We start from the raw sequence: 9871 nt of genomic DNA, 5'->3' as shown, positions 1-9871 counted from the left end.
ATCTTCTTTTTTTTTTTGCAGAACACCGATGCGACTCTGAAGAATTACGTAAAAAGATGCGCACCCTCCCCAAAGCCCTGGAACTTGATCATCAAAGGGGAACAAAGCACCGGCTGGTCTATCAGGGCTTCACTAGAGGCCCTGCTGATTGGGAGGAAAGAGGACTGCACTCTCACAAGTGCACACTCATACACATTTATACATGACTTTAAAAATGCATGTTAAGACCGACACACATTTGCATGCCCTCCCTTGTCGCCACAGACAAAGCTTAATTTAGAAGTCTGACTCTGGGTGCCTGTAACGACATTTTGTCGTATAAAAAATTGAGGAGAAAAAGCCTGAATCTTTAATTTAGATGGTGGTCAGTGGGGTGAATGATGAATAGAATGGGACCTGTAGAGATAAAGGGACTTGCCAAGCTCTGGCTTATAGTTTGAAGTTACACAGGCGCAATGGGTTTACAAGCAAATCCTGTGAAAAGAAATGTACAAAGGCGTAATGGAGAGCAGGGTATGACAAATTTTATTATTACATTCATTCCTTGCTAGTGAAATATGCATTATTTCTTCTGTAGGTTTTCATTGAATAACAAGCATAATGTGTGAATAGTATTACACAGTGTTGATCTCTCGCCACAACATTACATTTCTGTAAAATTTTCAGGTAAAAACATTGTTAGAATTAATAAACAAACTTGGTCTGTTGCCATAGGGTTATTTAAATAGGCCTGGAAAGGTGCAAAACAATTGTGATGGTGATGAATGGGAAATTTAGTTCACAATAATATCCTGGAACCCACACACAATCTGATTTAAGATATGAAAGGCTGGCTGATCCAGAGAAGGTCCTGTGGGCTCGCCCCATCCTCCTCATCTCTCTTTGAGTCTGTGGATCGTAGATTTGTAAGACTCAGATTCCACCATAGCGTCTGTCCATTCCTGCGTGTTCAGCACCAGAGCTGATTTCTGCTGTTTTAAATTAATCCTGGAAACTGGAACAAGACTGACCATAATAAGAAGTTTGTTTTTTCTTTTTTTTTTTTTTTGTCTGTATTCATCATTTGGGATCTGTGAAACATGTGCCTGATGAACAACTCAAGAAATTTACATTTTGTCTACATTTCGTTGCTTGTACATGCGACAGTGCAATGACAATAAAGTTGAATTCTATTCTATTCTAATAGGAATATGAAAATATCTGAGCATGATGTTGTGTAAACTTCCCTCTTGCATTTCTAATATGTTTTCCACTGTGCCAAGATCCCCAGCCCCTTTTCTTGTCTTACATTACATGTGTTTACATATCTTCATTTGAACTAGTTTACATAAATTCAACATACATTTTGCCCTCCGAGAAATTTGAGTAATTTCCCTTTTTTCCCCTCCAACAATATCTCTGATCAGTCATTACATGGACAAAAACACATTTGTAGTCCCGTTTAGGTGTCTAATAATTGGATTTTTGCAGTAAAACTATTTAACGTGACTGAACTCTTCTCCTGAAAACTTGGTGAGATTAATTTTTTCATCTGTACTTGCATCCTAAGGTCTGTGAGGAAAAACCTCCACATCTTCTATGTGCACCTGCAGGGACGGTGGGTGTGTGCACCCACCCACTCAAGTGGGTGTTCAGCACCAAATTCTGCCAGAACAGAAGAAAAAAGGGAAACTCCAAAACTGTTTTTTTTTTTGTTTGTTTATATAAAATACTGTCAGTAGAAATCTGCTTTTGTCTCAGTGACAATAATATATCTCTCAGGCGCAACATATGTACAAAAACTGCATTGGCTTGCTTATTGTTCCCATGTTTCTTTTTAGTTCGTTTCTTCTTCTTTCACATAGAAAGCATCCCTGGCTCAGTGACTCTGTGTTTATTTATTTTCTCAATGAAGACAGTGATGAAGCTTTCTCTGTCATTAACTGTGTTCTATGTTCACTGCTCTTTCTCACAGAATGTACTGCTGACTCATTACATCATCAGAGAACTGTGCCACACTCCTAAATGGAAAAAAGTTAAAACAGCTGTTGCTGCGCTCAATATTTCTTTTTCGTCAAAATGTTTTCCTTTAGAATAGAAGGTACTCGACTATGCTTCTGTGTTTAAAAGTTGGAGAAAGGTATTATTTAAGCTATTTATTCAAGGGTGGAATTATCTAATTTTAAGGCACAGAGTGCAATTTTATAATAAAATCAATGTAACTATGTTACCTTCAGTTGTTCACATAAGAGTGCTGTATATATCATTTAAAGAAATCTAACTTTGTAATTTGATGCCTTGAAACTAGGCTTCTTTCTCTTTTAGAAGCTCCTGCTCTTTCCGTCACTTTGCCTTCAGCACGTCCTCACAACAGTGCTTCTCATTAAAACATGCATGAAAGAATCAAAGAAAAACTCAAGTATCTTTTTGAAGACAGAATAACATTATAATATGAATTAATTTTCAAAAAGTCAATTTTACATAATACTGAGCCCTTTCCCCCCTACCTTTAATTATGTCTAGTCCTAGAAACCTCCTTAAACGTACAGTTTCTGTGTTTGGCTTTGTCTCTTTGATCAAGAAATTCATTAATCTACAAACTTAGGTCCTCTCTTTATCATTGAGATAGTAACTAGTAGTATAAAACTGGTAGATCCATCATTACCTCCTATTATGGTGGATCCATGCATCGCCAGTCACTCACATTTACTTAAGTGGTTTTGTGGTAGGAAAAATACAGACCAATGTGGTGTTCAACAGACTGGAAGAGGCTTCAAACATAGTGAAAAAACTTGGGCTCCTGTCAAAGCTCTCTTCAAAGGGAAAGGAGGAAAAAGAGCTCTTCCTTGAGATAAACAGAGAATGTATTGATTCTTAAGTGGAAAGTACCATCAGCTGTGCCAAAGCTGGCTTCTTTTGGTGAATGGCTGTCCTTGAATTGACACTGAGAAAGTACGCTTTGCAAACAGAATGGAAAATAGCAAAACACAGAAATGGTTAAAGAAGGACCAAATGAAGCTTTGGAGCATCAAAATGTTCAGCTAAGGTTCATTGAGGCAGGATTTCAATAAAACATAAGAGTAGCCCTCTGCCTGTCCTAATCTGATCTGAAAGGGAATGCTCCTTCGGGTGGAAGTGAAAGCAATCTAATGAATTCCCAGAGGAAGCCTTTTACTCCAAAGAGATGAGTCCAAATGATAGAGAGGAACCCATTTCATAGTGATAAGTTGTCTCCCTGAGTCTTTTTTCTAATGAAAGACCCCAAGGAGTTTTCTGGTAATTCTGTGAGCATATTGTTAAATCGAAGTCCCTATTGGAAAACCTGGATTTAGATTCAGAGCATGTTTGAGAGATATTTTCCCTTTACTGCTCCCCGATTGTCTCCTCTTGTCTCCGGCTGAGCAGTGTGCCCGTGCGCATGGGTATATGCGAACGTGTGTGCACAGAGGAAGAGACAAGACAGAAACATAATTGTCATTCCACTCAGTCTATGATGGTGACCTCACTCTTATGCAAATGAGCAGAGTGCAAACTGAGCAGCTGAGCTGCAGAAACACACACAGCTGCATCCATCCATCCATCCATCCATCCATCCATCCATCCATCCATCCATCCATCCATCCATCCATCCATCCATCCATCCATCCATCCATCCATCCATCCATCCATCCATCCATCCATCCATCCATCCATCCATCCATCCATCCATCCAAGCAGTGAATGGCTGATCCTTAATGTCAGTGAAGTGATTCCTGTAATATTTTTGGAAATAAAATCTATTTGGAACCTTTAGACAGAAAAATAGAACAAATATGATATTGCTTTATTAATGATATTACTGAAAGTCCAGTATGATTATTTAGATTTAAATACCAAAATTTACACTGAAACATTTTGGTGGTGAAAGTCAGAGAGCTCTAAATTATTTAGCATTATTTAGACTGATTGACACATTTTTGGGATTATAACTTTCTTTTATTGATATGATGTAATATTTAAATTTTAAATGTAATGTTTTTACTTTTTCTGTCAGTGGAAAATAATCACAGCTACCAGAAATAAAGACATTTAAATATCCATCTCTACGTTGTCAATCTATATAAAGTGCTTCATAAAGTTACATAAATAAAAAGGTTTTTCAGTAATATTCAACTTTTTGAATGGGTAACTAAAATGTCCCCATGAATATTCAGGTCAGTGAAGAACGGTCCAAAACTCAGACTGTGCAAAATGAAAACCAATAAATAACCAAAAAAATCTCAAAAGGACAAAGCAGTTTTGTCAGCCTTTCTTAAAAAAATATAAGTACAACGAACCAAAATTTCTAAAAAGGAACAATATTGAAGCTTTTAAATGATTTATGATCCAAAGCCTCTACTAATATTCTTAAAATTCATGGGTGGATTTTCACACAGGATTAATTTTGCATAAGGATGAACTTTTTCAACTGTTTCACTTATGAAGTAGAAATATATACATTTTAACTGAGTGTTATGGATTCGGCTTCAACATAATCAATTTGGCTGCACAGACGAATATGAAAATCTCAAAAAGCAGCAGAGGAAAGTAAATATGCTCCAAAAATGCTACCCTGCTTTTTTAAATGCTAAATATTTGGGTATTTTATATATTAAACTTTCGGGATTTGTTCAGGTTGTTACAAAAGCTTGACTTTAATCTGACTCTAAAAAAATTTATAAATTAAACTTTAGTGCTTATAGGTTGCGTATAAACTGTCTTTAAGGTTGTCAGTTTTACTGTTTCATTTCTTTAATTTTTCTTAGAAAATTCAGCGATAGTTAATTTATGTCCAGTTAATTTAGTTGCTAACACTGTAGGAAATTATATTTAGTAATAGAATCCAAATGACTGAGTCAGATTTTCTGTTGTTGAATAAATATACTTGTCCTGTTAATGCTAAAGCATTCTCTGATAGTTGAATCTCAGATTATTCAGACTTCATACTTCTGAGAAATGGCTTGGTGCGTTTTCATTTTCTGCTTATCTCACCCTGTCTCTTTGAGTTTTTGTAACCGCGTTTTTGGGTTCATACCTGTCAAAACCCAGGAAGCATCAGAGTCTGCTCTCATCTCATCTTGGCTGTGGAAAGATGGGGTCATGGAAAACAGAAAGCAGCGTAATTTGATTTACTCTGCCCAAATAACACACAGCTGTCTTAGTCTCAATACAGGTCAGAAAAACAGCTTCAGTCAATAATCTCATTTATCTAGTCTCCCACCGGAGGAATAAATCAGCTCTTCTTTGGATTACACGAGGCGACATGCTTTTCAAAGGACAAATAGAAAAACAAAATCATGTATGAACCCAAGATTAGTGAAAACCTCAAGCTTCTTCTTCTCTTACAATGAGCATCTTTAACACCGTAAGAGAGAGGTGCTGTGATCACGGGTGGAAATACTGCAGCGGAAGAAAGAGCTATATTATGGCTGTTTGGGGGTATATTTTGAAAGACACTATTGCTTTCTGAAAGACAATATTCAACAGAAATCTAACAAACACTTAATACACACCTGCAGACTCCTTTACCTCACAATGAGAATTTTATGTAGTTAAACTTAATAGGCTTCTAAATTACCTTAAAAAGTGTATATTTAGAAGTAATATTTGGACAACTAAAAGACAGTAAAAATATGGATGAGGAAAGATTGTTTTTAATGATTTGTTTAAAGAAAGCAGTCATACTTCAAAACAAACTTAAAATTTCATAACTCTGCATTTTGCTCCAGTTTACCTTTTCTACCTTGTTCTTAATATTTACTCTTCTTCTGTTGACAACAAATCTAGCACAGTGTACCACTTTAAGTTTTATGTGCTGGACTTCTAAACCATCTCCTCACAGGCTCCACCTTAGCACATGCAACATTCACCTGGGAGGATTGCATTTATTCAGTACTTCTAACAGAGTTTGAAAAAAGTACAACTGACAGATAATGGCAACTGCTTCAACCATTTTGCATGTTATAACTTTGGGGTGGGAGGGGGGTTGGGGGGCATGGGAAGACTGCTCAGATGAAGATCAGTGTAAAGCTGTTTGATCAAACATGACAGAAAATCTTAATAATGTATGAAGCAGCAGACTATTTCTCATCATAGAATAAAAAAAACATTCTGTGGAGCATTTGTAAGTCATTCCCATACAGTTGTTTATAAAAGTCATTTTGAGAAGAAGAAATATTTTTTTTCACTCAGGAGTTAACCTCATGCAGAAAGTTATCAAAAATTGGAAGATGGAAACCACTGATGCATTTTCAGTACTGATTTAATGCAAGCCAGCCCAAGGCATAAGAAAACGAAGAAGTTGCCCGTAGGCCAGGGTTTCTCAGTCCTGGTCTTTGGGGACCACTGTCCTGCATGTTTTCAGTGTTTCCCTTCTGACACACACCTGACCTGAATAAATAGGTGATTAACAGGTTTCTCCAGCACTTGGTGGCATTCAGAAGCTAATGCAATGATTTGAATCAGGTGTGCTGGAGCAGAGAAGCATATGAAATATGCAGAGCAGTAGATTCTGAGGAGCAGGATTGAGAAACACTGCTGCAGACCCGAGAACAGCAAGAAACCCAGACATGCTTTAGATTTCAAAACTTCAGATTTACATCTATTAGAAATTAACATACATTTACTTTCACTCAAAATACTTCTGAATATCATTCTGAATATCACATTTAGTTCTGTCATTTTGAATAAGAAATTTATTTAGAAGAAAAATTGACAGCATTATGACCCACTTGTGTCTGTTTTCTGTTGTATTTGCTTTCTGTTTTTTTCTGGGTTGTTATTGCTTGTATAATCTTTCCATATTAGTTCATTCCATAGCACTGAGTTTCTTTGTTAATTCTTGCGTTCTGCTTTCTTTGTTTTTTTATTTATTCTCTTAGAAAGTTTACATCCTTTTGTGTACATCTGATTTACATTTGTATCCATTACCACCCCATTAAACTGAAGTTCTCGGTTCTTTTAATAATGGGAAGTAATCACTGTGAGGCTTTGTTGTCTCCCCCAGCTTTCTGAGAGGCATTCTAGTCCCCTTGCATATCTGCAACTCAAAATTAATCTGGATGGGCACTCTTAATGGACGGTCCGAATGGCAATTAACTGTTATCTTTGCACAAGGACACTTCTCTTTCAATAAGAACATAACAGCCTGTAATCAGCATTAAGTTAATCATTAATTCTCCCAGGACTGTGGTGTGTGTCTGAAGTCAGGCACTCAGCAAGAAGACCGCTTTTATCCAAGGGCTATAATTGAGTTTAACATCGGTGTGTAATTTAAAGAAAAAACAACAACAAAAAAAACTATGTCCCTGTCCTAGTTTTTGCCCTTATACCCATGCTGTATTGTTCAATGTAATTACCTCCCAATGCAGCCTGAACTACATGTAAGTCTGTAGTGTTTGTAGGTGAATACTTGTGAGCAGATTTCTCTCAGAAACCTGACAGAGAACTGGACACAGTGCCTTTTACTGGCATGTAGAGCAAATGGAATATGTGTCTCTTTCCAATTGACATCTGCTGTGATACAGAGGCGGCTCGTCCACTGGTGCTCCCCTCTGACCACTGTCACAGCCACTATACGATCATGCAAAGCTCCACACACATGAATGGACATGCACCCACACTGCAGTATTGTCTTACATTTATACAGATTTATAATTATCTGTGATGATACTACTGTATTGTTTTTATGTAACCATTTACACAGTTTCTCATGCATCAACATATGATTCTAGCACAAATTAAAGGAGTTTCTCACTCATTAAAACGTATTATTTTGTAAGTCTTGATCATCTGAAATGCTTTTTTGTGCAATTTAAGGGATTGGATTTGTTAAAAGTGGGTCGGCCAGTTTGTCATCTGCTTTTTTGCATTGATAAATCATACTATTTGCTTTATCTGACTGTGAATTTTCTCTCTTGCATGTGCCAAGAACCAGACTAGATGCAAAAGAACTTTTTACAAACAACAATCTTTAAACAGCTTTAAAACATATTTTTCATTAGTTATACATTTCTCTTAGAAATAGTTTTTGTTTTCCCCTCTTCTTAATTATTATGTATTGCTTTGTGATGGTCTATTTATATAAAATCTAAAAGGAAAATACAATGAGATTTGTGGCTGTAATGCAGAAAAGGGTGTGAATTTTGTCTGTGTTTTGGTCAAGAGCATTGCAAATCAATGCAAAGCTCTTGACCAGATTCATAGGTCACGTTAGTGTATTGTATTCATCTCTTTGGATTATGGCAAACAGTGAGCCAGAAAAAAAAAATTCTTTCTAATGTTTATTAACTCCAGACAATTTCCAGCTCACCGCTGCATTTTCCAAAAGCACTGCCAAACATTTTATGGTAGTGCGTTGGCGGAAAAGATGATAGTATAATATCTGGCAAAGACGACTAAAATTCAGAAAGACAGCTGATATGTGCTTTCTTTTGCTGCCATAGAAATTCAATCTGCCAAAAACACAGATGAATGTGTGTGAAAGAGAGTCTGTGTGCGCTGGAGGCTGTTGGGCTTCTGCTGCCCATGGAAACACATTTGTTACCAAAACACTGCTCCACTTGGGCAAAACACCTATTAGGAACCACCTGATTGTCTTATAGCAAAGTAGACATGAGAATGATTGTTATTAAGCAAATTAATTATTATATGTGCTTGAAAAACCTTTATTTTTATTTACAAACCATTCATTTAACCTCAAGGAAATATATATAACTACAGTATGGTGAAAGCTCAGCTTGGGTTAACCTTCATGTTAAAATCAATCATTGGCTGTATGAACTATACATCATGTGATCCACGTCATAATTTCCTGGAATCATAACTTCTCCTCCCTCTGGTAAAATATAGTCGGCTCTTCAGCCCATGCAAATTAAGAAAAATGTGGAGGCCAGAGACCAGGTTAGGACTGTGGGTGGGTGAAGGTAATGTGACAAAAACTAATTGATATATGGCTACACTTCATCTCATGGGACGGGAGCCAGAAATGACATGTTAAATTGTAATTACTTTGTGCAATCTCAAGTCTCATGTTTTACTACAGCACAAATCCTTTGAATATGCTTACTTCAAATGGTAATTCAGTTGCTGATGTAATGCACTGATATGCATTTTACAGGAATCTAAGACTATCCTTGGTCTGAGGTCAGCATGCAATGACAAGTAAATGCTTAGCATGGGAGAGGGCAGTTATATATAATTTTTTTTGTTGAGTTTCACTTAAGCCAAAGATGAGGAAGCAGTAAAAAAGGCAGTAAGAAAAAAAAGGTTTTTATTGTTCAAACAAACTGCATTTGATGGTACTATCGGAGCAACTTGATCATTTTAGCATGGTACTGGCGCATAAAATAAAGAAGCATGATTCCGAAAACCAAAACAACTTCTGTTTATTGAAAAGATGTCCAATAAATTCTGTCTATGTTAACTACAATTCAATCCTCTCGTTTAAACAAAAATCATTTTCAGATAAAAACAGTTAGCTGTGATTTAGAAAGCCATTTGTTGAACATGACAGCTTATTGTTTGTGCTCACTTTGGATGTCATTCAAGCAATGTATAAAAGCTGTGACAGGGTTTTCTTATTCATTTGAATTCCACTTATTTTATCAGTTTATTCAAAGAAATACATTTATTCTTTGATAAAAAAAAAGTGTGATCTATAATTTCACATGTTCACATAAATTTCACACAAAACCAGGCTTTCCTAGAAAAAAATAAAAGTTGGGTTCTGATAATAGTTACCCTTTTGATGTGCTCTAATGCATCCATATCCAAGTACCCACTGTTGGTCTTCCTACTCTTGAAAGACAGGATGAATGGACATCTTATTCAGACAAAGTGGGAAGTGTGTGTGTGGATTCCAGATTGATTCACT

Source organism: Poeciliopsis prolifica, unplaced genomic scaffold, assembly GCF_027474105.1.
Source record: "Poeciliopsis prolifica strain line A6 unplaced genomic scaffold, Auburn_PproV2 SCAFFOLD023, whole genome shotgun sequence".
Lineage (NCBI taxonomy): Eukaryota > Metazoa > Chordata > Actinopteri > Cyprinodontiformes > Poeciliidae > Poeciliopsis > Poeciliopsis prolifica.
This window is presented reverse-complemented; position numbering follows the sequence as displayed.